The sequence below is a fragment of the Aotus nancymaae genome, unplaced genomic scaffold (assembly GCF_030222135.1).
Source record: "Aotus nancymaae isolate 86718 unplaced genomic scaffold, 86718_ANA_hifiasm-v0.15.2.pri h1tg000010l, whole genome shotgun sequence".
In the NCBI taxonomy this organism is placed as follows: Eukaryota; Metazoa; Chordata; class Mammalia; order Primates; family Aotidae; genus Aotus; species Aotus nancymaae.
This window is the reverse complement of record NW_026988421.1, coordinates 33,369,013-33,386,168: the sequence shown is the minus strand read 5'-3', so window position 1 is coordinate 33,386,168 and position 17,156 is coordinate 33,369,013. Positions and strand designations below refer to the sequence as shown.

General features: G+C 48.5%; 1 protein-coding gene across 1 annotated transcript in view; it reads right to left on the bottom strand.

Moving 5' to 3' along the window:
* Positions 1-17,156, bottom strand: part of SLIT1 (slit guidance ligand 1) — a 192,587-nt gene that overhangs the window by 135,273 nt on the left and 40,158 nt on the right. The gene's annotated exons all lie outside the window — the stretch shown is intronic.

Genomic DNA, 17,156 nt, shown 5'->3' with positions numbered 1-17,156 from the left:
TGCAAACTGATGCGCCTCTCTGCCAGCCACAGCCTTCTCCTTTGGCTTCTTCAGGCCCTGGGCCCTGCAGGCTTCAGTCTGGCCCCTCTACGGGCTCAGGTAACCCAGGGTCCCGGACAAAGCCAACTTGAGCTTCCTCTACAATCTCAGTCTCTCCGCTCCCCACCAAGGTGACAGATTTTAGGACTGTAGCACTCATTCTTTCCCAGGGTGACCCTTCCCAGCTCTAATGTCTGAGAGTCCTCTTGGTTCCCCAAGCCTCAAACCACCTCCAGAGCTGCCCCCACCAACAGGTACCTGCCCACAGTCCCATGGCCAAGGCCTGGTACTCAAGTTGTCCAGCTGAGTGCCACCTTAGCTCCCATCCCAGGTATTACCCACTCAGTCATCAGCCCATTTCCACCACCCTCTTCTGAGCCCTGGGCCTATCCCTAAACCCCAAATTATGACCCAACAGAATCTAAAATGCCAAGGGCCCAGCACCGCATTTCCAGGGCTCACTCACCCTCAATTTTCACTGTGTATTCTCCCACCTTCAGAGGGTCCAGTTACCACTAGGCCCCCCGCACATCTGCCAGGATACTGGAGCTTCCTACGCCTCTTAAGATGCTATGCCTTGTGGACCTGCCTCAATCTCCAGGGCCCACAGGGCCAGCACTCCTGGCTCCTAGCCCATCCCTTCCTTACCTGGATGGAGACCTTCTGCACAAGAGGGAGCACAGCTCTAGCTACAGCTACGTTGTCAGGCAGAAGGGAATAGCTGAGGATAAGCCTCTTTGGAGGGGATGAAATGGATCACTAGTAGCCCCACGTGCAGGGCAGGCCCTCCTGAGGCTTAGATGAAAACAGTCTCCAGCTGATATCTCCAGGTCATAAAGAAAATTCAGGTGAGCCTGGAAATCGGGGAGATGCATGCTCATGGCAGCTTTATCACAAAAACCAGAGAGTGGGAGCCATCAAAGTGTCCATCCACAGATGAAGGGATGAACAAAATGTGTACAGACAATGAAATATTCAGCTTAAAAAAAAGGGGGAGCTGGGCACGGTGGCTCATGCCTGTAATCCCAGCACTTTCGGAGGCTGAGGCGGGGGGATCACGAGGTCAGGAGTTCAAGACCAGACTGGCCAACATGGTGAAACCCCATCTCTACTAAAAAATACAAAAATTAGCTGGGCATGGTGGCTCATGCCTGTAATTCCAGCTACTTGGGAGGCTGAGGTAGGATAATTGCTTGAATCTGGACCCAGGAGGAGGAGGTTGCAGTAAGCTGAGATTGTGCCACTGCACTCCAGCCTGGGCTACAGAGAGACACTCCATCTCAAAAAAAAAAAAAAAGGAAATTCTGACACATGTTACAACAGGGATGAGCCTTGAGGACATGATGCTAAGTGAAATAAGCCAGTCATAAAAAGACAAACACTGGGCCAGGCGGGATGGCTCACACTTGTAATCCCAGCCTTTGGGAGGCCAAGGTGGGAAGATGGCTTGAGTCCAGGAGTGTGAAACCAGCCTGGGCAACATAGGGAGACCCCATCTCTAATACTTAAAAAAAATTGTTTTTAAGACAAACACTGTATGATTCCACTTCTATGAGGTCCTAGGAGCTGTAAAACTTATAGAGACAGAAGGTAGAATGGTGGCTGCCAGGGACTGGCAGGAGGAAGCAATGGGAGTTGTCGTTTAATGGCTATAGAGCTTCAGTTTTATAAAGAGAAAATGTTCTGGAGATCGGTTCCACAGCGATGCGAACTTGACATTACTGAACTGTACACTTAAAAATCACTATAATGGGGCCAGGCGTGGTGGCTCACGCCTGTAATCCCAGCACTTTGGGAGGCCAAGGTGGGTGGATCACAAGGGCAGGAGTTCAAGCCTGACCAACAAGGTGAAACCCCATTTCCACCAAAAACACAAAAATTATCCAGGTGTGGTGGAGTACACCTGCAGTCCCAGCTACTCAGGAGACAGAGGCAGGAGAACTGCTTGAACCTGGGAGGTAGAGGTTGCAGTGAGCTGAGATGGCACTACTGCACTCCAGCCTGGTGACAGAGTGAGATTCTGTCTCCAAAAAAAAAAAAGTCATTATGATGGTAAATTTTATATTATGCATATTTAACCACAATTTAAATTTTTTTAATAAAAGTGAAACAAGGACTATTTTGCAAGTAGATTACATATAATTACATATCACCAATCTCCTATTTGCTTGGAATTACTTTCATGAGAATTTGTACTGAGGGTTTGGGGAGGGAAGGATCTGGATGTTTCATGGGCCTGCTGAAAACTCACGCTGGTGCCACCCCCAGGTCCTGTGCCCCCACCACCTTGTCCACTGGGTCACTCTGATTTGCCATCATTTCTGGAAGCCTTCTACCCTTGCTGTATTGGATTTTTGATTGTTTCTCTGCTATGACTGTGCCGCTGGGCTATCTGGCCACAGAGTAGACACCCCCTTAAGCTGCAGCTTGTTCCCTTGGGTGCTATCAGGCCTGAGAGCTGGCAAGCCCCCACCTCCCAGCAGGCAGCCTTGAACCTTGGTCAGGTCCCTCGCAGGCCTTCTGCCATCTCAAGAGGCTGGGGCAGCCTCACTTCCTCTCCCCAAAGAGGTGTGTTTGCTCTGCTCTGGGTGGGGGATCATTAGCTCGCCCCATCCTGTGCCACCCACCTCCTCCCACAGCCCCTGTGTCCCTACAGTCACAGCCACAGTTGCGTGACAAATGACTGAGGAGGTCTTGGGGACGCCATCTCATTCTGCAGGCGTTATTGTGCCTGACCTAAACCCAAATACCCAGGCCCCAGTCTCCCGGGTGACACCTGAAGGCCCCGGTTTCCTGGCAACCAGGAACAATGGCCCCTGGGAAAAGCACACACAGTTTGGGAAAGGGCAGCCTATTCTCTCTGCGCCCCTGGGTAGGAGCAGAGCAGACCAAGCCTGAGGGTGGGGGCCTCCGAGCCCACCTGCCCATCCTAAGCACGAGCTGCAGATCTCTCCCACCTGGGTGCTGTAAGTGCCTCTTCCTGGGACAAAAGCCTCTCTGAGCCCATCCCTGGTCCTCCTCTCCCTCGGCAGGCATCCCTCCACTCCAGCCAAATCTGGACTTTGTTCCCCGAGAGCTGATTCAAGGTGTTCAGACTTCTGTTTGGGAGACTCCCATTGTCACCTTTCACCTGTGGAAGTGACATTCTTTTTCCCCTTTGACTTTTTTGGGCCAACGTCCCAGTTTGATCATGTAGTTTTGGAGGAGAGGCAAGGACACAGGCTTTGTCATCAGGCAGGCCTTGGATGAACCTCTCTCCTAGTCACTCATCACTCACTATGCGACCTGGGCAAGTCACCAACGAGGAGTCTCTTCTGTAGCTCACATCGACTCCCATCCCCAACAGGACCCACCAGCTCTGAAAAGCAGAGACCACAGCCTTTTTCCCACCATGATACCCCCAGAGACCAGTATGAGGCAGAAACATAAATATTTGTTGAGTGCGTTACAGATGAAAAATTAAAGATCTGACTTAGGAAAAGCCAGAGAGAGGCCAACGGGCCCAGCATGGGGAAAGCCCGGTGCCTGCAGACTCGAAGGCATGGGCTTCATGAACGGCACACAGCAGGCACCGTGAAGCAGGTGGGGAGCGAGCAGCGCATGCTCCCTTCCCCATCCCCTGACTGTGTGCCTGCATCTTCATCTGTATGTAACAGGTCAGCCAGTTAACAAGGTTCTAAAATACTTAGGCCCAATATCCACTCACTGCGCAACTCCACCGGCATCTCACTGAGAGAGGAAGGAAGGGACATGCAATTCTACCCTCTTCCCTAGAAGGGAGGCCCCTTCAAGATAACAGCAGACCCGATGAGCCAGGGCAACAGAACAGCACTCCTTTGGGAGGTAGAGAGCAACAAGCAGAAATCCTCAAAAACATGGAATCAGCAAGGGTAAGTGGGGCAAGCTCAGTGTCCCGGGAACTGGAGCCCAAGCAGAGTAGTGAGGAAGCTGGAGTGGAAGCAGCCTCCCGCAGGGCAGCCTGAGGCCGCGAGAGGAGAGCTAAACCAGGGGCTGCAGTGACTACCCACAGCTCAGGCGGCCCCCAGCCCTCAAGGCAGCTCTCACTGGACGCTGTGCTCCGGTCTCTCCCCAGAGGGGCCGCTCGGCCAGGTGGAGGAGGGGCTGCAGAAGGGGATTCAAACAGCCACGGATGGTCCCATTTCCAAAAAGGACAATGACAGGGACCAGGCTGGGGGGTGGGTCCTCTGTTAAAACCATTTCCCCATAAAACACCCCAGGAGCTGATACACTGTGCCCTGGGGAGGGATCAAGAAGGGCTGGTGGTTGAAAAGCACCCCGGACCCCTGGGTGGGCTCCTAGATTCCTGGGGTCCTTGGGGGTGATGACAGAATTTAACATTGGAATGGGGCACTCGGGCTGGCTAACCAGAGATGGCAGCATCTGCACTTGGCATTGGTGATAAAGAAAGAATGGCAACACACTCATAAAACCATATTCTAAAGTCAAATACCAAGAGTGAAGGCTCATGTCAACTATGGCCTTGGATGATGCTATGTCAACTTGTCCCTTCATCCATTGTAGCAGGTGCACCAGTCTGCTGGGGAGGCTGTCCACATGGGAGGGGGGCGTGCAGGGGAAATCTCTGCACCTTCCATTTGGTGTTGCTGTGAACCAAAAACTGTTATTAAAAAATAAAGTTGTTTTTTTAAGTGGGTTTACCATGAAGCTAAGGAAACATATTTCAAGGCCACTCACTTGCACTGGCCGCCTCCACAGTATGAGGAGGTCACCAATAATATGTCCATATGGTATTATAATTTTGGAAATTTTGTCAAAGTAATCTTTTTATATCATTACTTTTAGAAATCCTCCATCAAAAAACAAAACAAATTAAAACACAAAAATCCTCAGGCTCCCGCCCACAAAACAAACAAACAAACAATCCATCTCCTTTCATGAAAATAAAAGACAAACCATCTCTGCCAGGCATTTTATAGAGTACTGATGAGCATGACTGCACCCTCCCTGAAAGCCGGGAAATGAGCAGAAATGAGTGATCCTTCCAACAAAGCTCCTAATTGCAGAGCCTGCAAGACTTGAAGGCACGCTGTCGGTGTGTAGGAGGCAACGCTGTGTCCTCATGGCAGGATGAGACGTGCCTGGGGGCAGTGGCCGGGTCACCAGGAACACCTCTCAACCTAGGTCCCTTCTGGATGTGAGCTGATATTAACAATAGAGACAGGAGATCAGAACAGATTGAACAGGGACAAGTCCTCCCTGTTAGAGTCAAAACAGATAACTGTCAAGGTCTCACCCTCAACAAAGCCTGATGCTCTTGGAGTTAAATGAGCTGGAAAACCCAGCAAGCATCCCTCCAACCTGCACTTCACACCAAGCAGGGCTGCAGTGAGGTCAAATAAGAGAAAAAGGAAGCTCTTTGAGGATGTAACTGCAATCCTTTTATCAGCATTTAAAAAAAAATTTTTTTATTTCATTTTATTTCTTTAAAAATAATGTTTTCCTCTTCCTAAATAATAAAGGAAATCCTTTATACAGTCAGGAAATGTTAGCTATTAACTGAAGCGTTTTGGAGAGAGAAATCTTCGAGGCTCATTCCTCTCTTGCTAGAACAAATTCCACATGCTTGATATCCAGACCAAATTTCCAGAATCTCAGCCACATTTGGTTGCCTGATTCTCTTTGTTTGGGAAAAAAAGTAATAATCTACAAATAATCAGAAAACCGCATCTGGAAAATTTTGCTCTAACATATTCTAAGTACAGGATGAGGATCAAGATGCTGGAATGTAATTGTTTTCTTTTGTTCCCCACATTTTCTACTTAGAGGGACTCTGACTTAACTGTCAAGAAAAATACAAGCTTACTGTTTCTTTCTCTCCCTCCCTCCTTCCCTCCCTTCCTTCTGTTTCCCTTCTTTCCCGCCTTCCCTCCCTTTTTCTTTTCCTTTTCTTTCTGTCTCTCTCTCTCTCTCTCTTTCTCTGTCTCTCTTTTTCTTTCTCTTTCTCTCTCTCTCTCTGCCCAGGCTGGAGTGCAATGGCATAATCTTGGCTCACTGTAGCCTCAGCGTACCCAGGCTTAAGTGATCCTCCCCACTCAGTCTCCCAAGTAGCTGGGATTACAGGCGTGCCCCACCATGCCCAGCTAATTTTTGTATTTTCTGTAGAGACAGGGTTTCATCATGTTGCCCAGGCTGGTTGCTTAATGTTCTTGATGGTTTACCACACATTGGGTCCCATTACCAGCATCATCTCATTTAATCTGTGCTCGATAATTTGAGATTGGTTCTTACTATGCCCTTTTTCCACAAAGAAAACTGAGTCTAAACAAGATTAAGCAACTTACCTGGTCTCCTAGCCAGTAAGTAGCAGAGCTATTGGATTCCAGAGTCTATACTCAACCTCCCTATTGTGCCTGATTCCCAATTAAGATTACAGTTGACCCTTGAAAAACATGGGTTTGAACTGCCTGGGTCCACTTATATTGGATTTTTTTCAACCAGAGGCAGATGGAAAATACAGCATTTGCAGGTTATGAAACCCGCGTATACCAAGGGCTGACATTTTATATATGCGGGTTTTGAAAGGCTGACTGTGGAACCAATCTACCAAGTACACCAGTGGCCAGTTGTATTTGGGTAGCATCAGAGAATGCAACATACGAAGTCCAGATGGAAGCTACACACTGTCCTCTCCACCTAAGGGCTTCCAATCACCTTTGCCTTCAGCAATGTACAGCTGACACTTGCATTCACCTCCACCATCAACAGATGGCGCTTATCAGCAAGGGATGTACTCTTGGAGGGAGGCCAGGGGACAGTCGCCACGGTCTGTGGTCAGTGTTCAAATGACCAGTTAGTTGTCCACAGCCTTCCCCTAGGGACGACTGAGGTCTCATGCCATGTCCAGCTGGCTGGGAAAGATGCTATTAAAAATCAATACGGCCAGGCATGGTGGCTCACACCTGTGATCCCAGCACTTTGGGAGGCCAAGGTAGGTGGATCACAAGGTCAAGAGACTGAGACCATCCTGGCCAACATGGTGAAACCCTGTCCCTACTAAAATACAAAAAGTAGCTGGGCATGGTGGCGCGTGCCTGTAGTCCCAGCTACTCGGGAGGCTGAGGCAGGAAAATTGCTTGAACCCAGGAGGCGGAGGTCAAGATCACGCCACTGCACTCTAGGTGACAGAGCAAGACTCTGTCTCAAAAAAAAAAAAAAAAAAAAAATCATCAATACACGAGTTCTGAGTCTACTGGAAGGATCTGCCCAAAATGATTTCCTGTCCTTTGTTTCCTATAAATGGAGTTGTGACTTGTAGGAAACTGGTGTGTTTTTTTCTAGTTGCCTTTAGAGGAACAAGACATTCAGACACCCAGGTGTGGTGACCAAATTTCAATATATCTGAGATAGAGGAAGATGAGGGGGGTGATTATGCTGGACCGGCTATATAATTGATGTGTGCACATCTGTGCCTGTGAAATACAATGCTTCACTATTTGTTTCCTTTTATATTCCAATTTTTTTCATTTCACGGATGGGAACCAGGAGAGAAAAAGCCAGGCTACCAACAAGGCATCAAATTCTCACAGCTTACATCACCCACTTGAGAATCAGCAACCTGCAGCACCACCAGTCAACACTCTGCCTAAGCCCAAGACCATATCTAATCCATCCTGATATTCCCTGTGCCCAACAAATGACTGCACGCTGCAGGCTTGTAATGAGTTGGTCAGGTGAATGAATGCATCCACGTATCCAGAGAGGGAAGCAGAGCCCAGGGTCCCCTCGGCCAAGTCAGGGAGAGTGAGCCTGGAAAGACAGCAGGTTGGGGGCCATCTCTAGAATTCAGTCGCCTTCAGGAGGGACACTCACCATGGGAAACTGGAAGTACTCAGGAGTCTAAGACCAGCTGCTACTTTGCAAATATCCACTAGGAATCGCATTAAGGATGCACACTCCTGGGGCTAGGAGCCTTGGAGGAGAGAGGGGCTCTCAATGTGCTCCATCAAATGGGGCATCCCTGTTCTCTTCTTTCCTAAATGTTTTCTAAGCACTATGGAGAGGAGAGCTGGTCGCACACACAAAGACAGGGAAATACATAAAAAGTGGCTTTGCTTTTCTGTTTTGTTTTCTAAGAAAAGAGTATTATCAACTTGATCAAAAAACAGTTGCTCTGTGACAGATGGGCACCAAAAGCCCCATCAGCAAGCACACTGTTCTGAACTCTCCGGGACACCCGTGGTTGTTGGGGGAACCTCATGGAAGTCATAAAAGTCCAAATCCAAACTGCTAAATGGCTTCCTCCAAAAGCCCCCAGGTAATAAATACTGTCCGCTTTGAGAGTTGACTTGTCTAAAGGATTCTCCTAGAAATGGCGTGCAGAGTTCCAAGGGCCTCCATGAACAGGAAAACCCTGTCTTTCGGTCCCCTACAACGGGCACTGCAGCGTCCATGTGCACACAGGGCACTGGGCCCTTGGCTCCCACTTAACAGCTGGGGACTCCTGAAATTGGCAAAGCCTCTCACAAGGTGGGTGCCCTTGGGGGCCCAACCACGGGGACTCAGCAAAGTGCCTGTTGCCCCTCACTATGAATGGGGAGGCAGCAGAACGGAAGCCTCTGCTTTGTGCTGATTTCTGGCACTTAGCCGGAGGCTCCCTCTTCCTCTCTGTCTTTCCAGGGGCCTTGCAGGGCGATGAAACCCCAGCGTGTCTTTCCTTCTTCCCCCCATCCCTCACCCTGGCCACATCCCTGGGAGCGGGCACATCTCTGGCTCTGGCCCTGGGGAGGGTGAAAGAGTGGCCCCTGTCTCCCTGCCAAGGCGGGTGTCTCGCCCCCCAGAATTTATGTGCCAGCGTTCTTCGTACCAGCTTTTCCCAGGTCACCTCCCCACCCATTACTACCCCATTAGTTGCCCTGTGTTTTTCCCTAACTGTCACCAGCCTACACTGCCTCTTTGTTACCCTGCAGCCCTCAGGCAGGCCCCTCCCAAACAAGGGGCTAAGCTTCAACTTCGAATTGTGAAATATTTCCTCCCTCTCTCCTGTTCCCCTCCCACCGCCCTCCTTGGGCCCCAGAGCCTTTAGTAAAACAAACCCGCCAAAGGGAATACTCCGCTGTGTTTGCACAGCACGAGTGGGCCCCCGAGTTGCCTGGAGCCCCTCATTCTCCATAAACACACTTCCCCTCCTTATTGGTATTCAGTCAATACCTTCCTTTCTAACCCTTCCCTGCTTGGCCTCCGAGATCGGCCGACAGAAGGGCCTTTGTTGAAGGACCAGAGGGGTACAAACACCAGGGCCCCCGAAGACAACTGCGTGGACTTCAAAGGGGGAAATGAGTCATTGCTCAGCGGGCGATGGCTGGGTGGGGGCGGCCCAGGGGAGCGCGGGCTCCTCCGCACCTCTGGCTTTGCCCAGGGATAAACCTTCTGTGTCTTTTTAGGAATCAGACATCATTTCCAAAGCGATGCGTTGATTTTTATTGTTCCAAATGTGACTCTGAAATGTGGGCCAGAATCTGAGGTCTGGTAAATATTTTGCTACACAGCTCGCTGGAGCCACTTTGCTGGAGGGGATGGCTTCCAACACTGAGGCTCAGGCTCTGGGACTTCAGGCTCCCACCAGCTGCCAGTTGCGTGTCTGTGAGCAGATTAACCATCTGAAACACCGCTTGGATCAGCCTCTCCCCTGCTCCCAAGTCTTCTGTGCCTCCCTTGTGGGAGGCTCTGCATCTAAAAGCACCCTGAGGTTATCAAGCCCTGGCTCCCCACAACAGCTCCAGCATGCAGTCCTGCCTGATGTGGATTCAGCCCCCCCCCCGCCAGAACTCCTCCAGGAATGAGGTGACAAGCACAGCAGCCCACCCCTCAGCAGCCAGCTCGTGTCTAGGAAGCCTGTCTCGTGCAGAACAACATCCATTTCCACCCCCCGGACCCAGCTTCTGGAACGAATCTGCTCCCTTGTCCTCATGACAGCCCTTCACATAGATTTGAAAATTACTCTTGGGGTTCCTCTACATTTTCTTTCCATTGCACCAAACAGCCCCAGGCCCCTTGACTCTATCCCATATGAAATGGTTTCCAGATGGCTCCCAGCATTAGCTGCCCTCCTCCAAGCATGTTCAGAGACCTCCCCACAAGCACACGCGATAAAACTGATCCTGGTTCTGAACACTGTTCTCCGGATGTGCTTGAATCAGCACAGACTGGAACAGGACTGTCCCCTTTCCTGGAGAGGAGACCTTGTCTCTATTAATTCAAACTGAGACTACATTCACTCTCTTAGCCACCTGAGTGCACTGTATGGTATTATATTGCATTGTATTGCATCGCATCGCATCGTATTGTACAGGGTCTCACTAGTCATGCAGGTTGAAATGCAGTGGCATGCTCATGGTTCATGGCATCCTCAAACTCCTGGGCTCAATCAATCCTCCTGCTTCAGCCCTCTGACCTCCCAGTAGTTGGGACTACAGGTGTGTACCACCACACCCAGCTAATTTTTTTGTTTTTGTAGAGTAAGGGTCTCACTGGTCTCTGGTCCTTGGCTGGTCTCTAACTCCTAGACTGAAGCAATCCTCCCACCTGGGCTTCCCAAAGTGCTGGGATTACAGATATGAGACACCATGCTTGGCCTCTTAGCATCCTCTTGACTCATCCTCAGCTTGAAGTCATAGGCCCTTTTCACAACAAACACTGCCAAACTAGTTTTCTTCTTAAAAAAGAACAAAGTTGGAAGACTCACACTCCCTGATTTCAAAACTTACTACAAAGCTCCAGTAATCAAAACAATATGGTACTGGCATAAAGACAAACAAATAGACCAACAGAATAGAATAGACAGCCCAAAAATAAACCCTTACATGTATATGTGGACAAGGGTGCCAAAGTCACTTAATGAGGAAAAGATAGTCTCTTCAACAAATGATGCTGGGAAAACTGAATATCTCTATGTGAAAGAATGAAGTTGGACATTATCTTTTTTGTATACCATATACAAAATTTAATTCAAAATAGATCAAAGACCTAAATGTAAGACCTAAAACTATAAAACTCCTAGAAGAAAACATCAGGGGAAAGCTTCATGACGTTGGACTTGGCAGTGCTTTCTTGGATATGACACCAAAAACACAGGCAACAAAAGCAAAAATAGACAAATGAGACTACATCAAACTTAAAACCATGTTTGTGAAAGGACGTTCAAAAGAATGGAAAGGAAACCTGTGGAATGGGATAAAATATTTACAAATCGTATATCTGATAAGGGGTTACTATCTAGAATATATAAAGAACTGCTGCAACTTAACAACAAAAAAATCAAACAACCCAATTAAAGAGCAGGCAAAAGACTTGAATAGAAATTTCTCCAAAGATGATATCCAGATGACCAGCATAACTAATCATGTTGAGCTCAACATAACTAAAATGTTCACACTAATCATTAGAGAGATGCAATAAAAACGATGAGGATCTATCACCTCATTAGGATGTCTACTATTTAAAAAATAAGAGAAAATACCAAGTGTTGGCAAGGATGTGGAGAAATTGGAACCCTTATGCACTGATGGCGGGAATGTGAAATGGTACAGCTGCTACGGAAAGCAGTGTGACACTTCCTCAAAAAATTAAAATTAGAACTGCCATATGATCCAGTCATTCCACTCTGGGTGTATATCCAAAAGAATCGAAAGCAGAGTCTCAAAGAGGTACTTGTATACCCATGTTCATAGCAGCCCTATTCACAATATCCAAGAGGTAGCGGTAACCCAGCTGTCCATCACAGATGAACGGATCACCAAAATGTGGGATATACATATAATGGAATATGATCCAGCCTTAAAATATAAAGAAGTTCTGATGCATGCTACGGCACGGATGAACCTGGAGGCCATGATGTTAAGTGAAATAAGCCAGACACAAAAAGACAAATGCCATATGGTTCCCTTCATAGGAGGTATCTAAAGTAGTCAAATTCATAGACACAGAAAATAGAATGGTACCTACCTGAGGCTGTGGGGAGAGGGGACTGGAGGAACTCTAGAAGGGGTATAGAGTTTCGCTTTTGCAAAATGACAGTTCTGGAGATCTGTTTAACACGAATGTGAACTTATTTAACACTACTGAACTGCACACTTAAAAAGAGTCAAGACAGTAAGCTTTACGTGTTTTTATCACAAATTTTAGAAAAGCCACTACTGACGAGAGGTAGGACAGCTTAGAACTGGGAAAAAAGGAGGGACGGGGTTTGGGTTTGAGTGGAGTGACCTGAGCTGCAGATACATCAATGAATGCCAAAGTGTCTTTGTGAATATGAACATTAACCCTTCATTTACACACAACAACTTCTGCTGCCTCCACAGACTTCTAATGCCAAGATAAGCTGAAGTCCCAAAGTAATGAAACTATGTGCATGTCCTAGGAAGGACTTTTGATGCTTAGAGGCTCAACGTTAAAGTTAAGATTAAACACCCTGGGTGTAGTGGCTCACGCCTCTAATCCCAGCATTTTGGGAGGCCAAGGCGGGCAGATAACCTGAGGTCAGGAGTTCAAGACCAGCCTGGCCAACACAGTGAAACCCTGTCTCTACTAAAAATACAAAAATTAGCTGGGTGTGGTGGCAGGCGCCTGTCATCCCAGCTACTCAGGTGGCTGAGGCAGGAGAATTGTTTCAACCCAGGAGGTGGAGGTTGCAATGAGCCGAGATCGCACCATTGCACTCCAGCCTGGGCAACAGAGCAAGACTCTATCTCAAAACAAAACAAAACAAAACAAAAAAAAAAAACAAGATTAGATTAAGTGGAGATACATTCCAGTTAAGAATTGATGAAAAAGTAAGAAAGGTAAGGCACTGTATTCAGGTGTTTATTTCTTCAAATCTTGCTCTGTTGTAGATCAAGAATTTAAGGGTGGTAAGTTCTAATTCATGTTAATATTCACACCAAGTTAATCTAATAAAGAACTGTACATTTAAAGCCAATTCTTGGGAAATGCATTCAAAGAAAGAGGCTGTAGCCATTTTTCTTCCAGTATATGAAGTCACTACCCCATTTTTAGTCAATAAACCAAAGAAAGGAGAGACTTCAGGAGTAAAGCTCTCAGGCAGCAGGCTAAGCTGCCTGCCAAATCCTGAGTACGCTAAGGCAAGATGCAAGGGAGAGATAAATAAGAAGCCCTGTCCCCTGCAGAGAAGACAGGCGTTGGAACTGAGGGCAGGCCCGCTGAGTCAGAACAAGCAGGGAGGCAACCTGCAGGCTTCGGGGCCCAGCCTGTGACCTCCTGCCGAGGCCGAGGCCAAGTCCAGGATGAACTGGGAGCCAACAACCCCCCAGCCAAAACCAACTCGTGAGAACTTCTAGGACAGTAAATTGTCCTCTGCATCCAAGCAATGGGGCAGGATGGGACATGTCCGCCCACCACTTTATCACTTGCAATGGTTTGGGTGATGATCATAATCATACCTGCACTAAATGCTCCATACAATCACCCCTAATCTTCATAACACCCCCCAAACTCTTTACAGATGAGGAGATAGACACAGAGAGGTTAGGTAACTTGTTCAGAGCCCCACAGATAATCAGTACCCAGGACCTTTGGAGGAAAAGAGAGGACTCAATGCCAAGGAGCCTAACTACCAACTGGAAGAGCCAGTGGAGCTGCCTCCGGGATGCTCCTGGGCTGGGGTGGTGTGCGGGGGCATGCCTCTGTGGCCCCAGGCAGGGAGGGGATCAGGGTGTCTTTCGTCACTGAGGGTTACTGCTCTCCTTCAAAGGGAAGAGACAACGTGGCAAACAAGAATGCTGTCCCCAAAGATGTCCACGTCCTGATCCCTAGAACCTGTGAATGTGTTACCTCACATGTTAAAAACAAATTTGCAGATGTGATTAGGTTAAGAATCTTAAGGAGATGAGCCTGGATAATCCAGGTGAACCCAGTGTAAGCCCAAGTGTCCCTACAAGGAAAGACAGAGGCAGGAGGGTCAGAGTCAGAGAAAATGTGGGAAGCAGAAATCAGTGATGCAGTCACAGGCCAAGGAATGCAGGCACCTCTAGAAACTGGAAAAGGAAAGGGACAGGTTCTCCCCTGGAGCCTCCAGGAGCACAACTCTGCCAACATCTTGATTTTAGCCCTATGACACCCACTGTGGACTTCTGACCTCCAGAAACATGAGATAACAAATCTGAGTTGTTTTAAGCCACTAAGTTGTGGCAGTTAGTTGCAGCAGCAATAGGAAGCTAATGCAGACAGCAAGAGCATGCTGCGGACTGAACTGTGTCCCCCCTGAATTCCTATAATGAAGCCTTACCCATCAATATATGGTATTTGGAGATGGGACCGTTGTTAGGATTAGATGCAGTCATGAGGGTGGGGCCCTCATGGTGGGATTAGCATCCTTCTAAGAAGAGACATCAGAGAGTTTGCTCTCCCTCCGTCCACTGTGTGAGGACAGTAAGAAGGCGGCTGTCAGCAAGCCAGGAAAAGAACCCTCACCAGAACCCAACCATGCTGCCACTCTGATTTCAGACATCCAGACTCCAAAACCATGAGAAAAAATTTGTGTTGTTTACATCACCCAGTCTATGGTAGTTTTTTAATGGCAGCCCAGCCTGCAGCTATGACCACACTTCAGGCCCAGGATCCTGGCTAGATGAGGAAAATCCAATGAATCAGTATTCTTGAAGGCAAAACTGGTTCCAAGTCTATTAAACTGTGACAAGGCATCATAGAGAAATGGGGTCCATGTCCATTAGCAGCCTGGGCAAGTCAGTGGACAAGTCGCCTCTTTAAGATGTGAAAAAATATACCACGTACCAAACTCTAAGAGTCATATTAAGAGCATTTTGCAAAGAATCAAGTGGTTTAAAGATGTACAGTATTGGCCGGGTGCAGTGGCTCACGCCTATAATCTCAGCACTTTGAGAGGCCGAGTCGGGGGCCGATCACCTGATGTCAGGAGTTCGAGACCAGCCTAACCAACATGGCAAAACCTCGTATCTACTAAAAATACAAAAATTATCCAGGTATGGTGGCAGGCGCCTATAATCTCAGCTACTTGGGAGGCTGAGGCAGGAAAATCACTTGAACCCGGGAGACAGAGGTTGCAGTGAGCAGAGATTGCACCACTGCACTCTAGCCTGGCTAACAGAGAGAGATTCCATCCAAAAAAAAAAAAAAAAGCAGTTTTTTTTTGAGGTGGAGTCTCAATTTGTCACCCAAGCTGGAATGCAATGGCATGGTCTCAGCTCACTGCAACTTCCACCTCCCGGGTTCAAGCGATTCTTCCGCCTCAGCCTCCCAAGTAGCTGGGACTACAGGCGCATGCCACCACACCTGGCTAATTTTTGTATTTTTAGTAGAGATGGGGTTTCACCATGTTGGCCAGGCTGGTCTCGAACTCCTGACATCAGGTGATCGGCCTCCCCACCTCAGCCTCCCAAAATCCTGGGATTACAGGCATAAGCCACCACGCCTGACTTATTTTTATGCTGTCCATTTTTCCTAAATGGCAAGCACTTCCTTTCAGATGAGCATCCACCTCAACGGGCTCTGGTCAGGCCCAATTCTAATGTGAGAAGCCTGACCCCTCTCTGCCAGGCTGTAGTCCACTCTTGTATGCAGGATCCATGTGAAGGTCCACTCGTGACAGGCCACTCATCAGCTCCAGCAAATGGCCAGATAAAGGTCAGCATGTGACTGGATCCAGGAGGAGTGAGGGGAAAAGAGCCAGAGATTAAGGCTTGGGTATGGGGTTATCAGCTCCTTACCTTCTCTTTATCCCCTTCCCCCTACTCCAAAGCTCCTGCAAGAGCAGGAGACACTCAGAGCTCCTCTGGGACAAAGATCACGCTTCTCCAAGATGCTCCATGTAAACACTAGGGCCAAAGCCAGACGGACTGTGGCAGTGAGGAGCCCAGCGGCTCCTTGCCCTGCAGTATGGGATGGAGGAGGTAGGGCAGGAAAAGGCCTAAACGCACAAGACAGCAATTCCCAGTCATGTCACCAGAAAGATGCCTTGTGACACTTTTCCCACCCCACCCCAAACACAACATTTGAAAGATCTGAGCTATTATAATAATAATGAATCTTCTCATATTTTGATTACTCCAGAGCTGATTAATCCATGGTGAGGCAGGGTTGCTCGTTAGCATCAGAGCCAGTGCTGTACCACCAAACCGACTCCAAACTATAGGAATCCAGCCCCAAATCAAAGTCTGCATTGGATTGATCACATTTTGCCTTAGGGCACACACTGCAAAAAGCTTAAGGAACTCCATCATTACTTCTTTGAGCTCCTCAAGATCTACTGATGCCTGCGTGGAAATTCCAAATACAAAATAGAACCACCTGGGTCATGGCTTACGGGAAGGGTCTAACTAGGAGGTGGCGAGTCCTGGCCCATCCTAACCAAAAATTGAGTTGGTTGAGCCCTACCACGTACAAGTCACCACAGCATCCCTAAGTCCGGCCTGGCACCAACTCATGCCCGCCTCCACCCACTGAAAGGTCCAGGCTTCCTCTGGGATTCCTTCTCCCTTCACTCCCTGCTCAAGCTCTCCCTGCCTCCCAGGAAGCAGAAGCCTTCTTCAGGGCTCTGTGACTACCCCCACAGAGAGGTACCCCAGCCCCCCTCCGCTCAACACGCCCCAGTAGATTTTATTTATCTTGCAAGCCAGCACTAAAACCTAAATAACTGGCTTCATGTTTCTGGGCCACAAGTCAAGGCCAACCACAGGCCAAACAAAACAGAAGTCATCTTTGAAGTTCTGAATCTACAAAATCCATGAAGCTGGAGCCCAGCACAGACCCATAGAGCCCCAAGGCCCAAAATCAGACAGCAAGGAACAGGCAGCTCTGGTCACTGGCCTTCCTCAGCCTTCGGGACAGTGTCTGCCACCAGAAAGAAACCACACTTGCCAGCCTGTTAACCCCACCTATGCTGGGGAAACAAAAACGACTCCTGCCTGAGCCCCTGTCCAGTCTGGTGGGGAAGGCAGGGCAGAGAGCTATGAGGAGCATTGTGGGGGGCTCTGACAGAGGCTCCAACTGCTAAGATGGCACTGAGAGGTGCAGGCAACCTACTGTCCATCAACAGCTGAATGGATCAACAAAACGTGGTCTATCCAAACAGTGGAATAGTACCC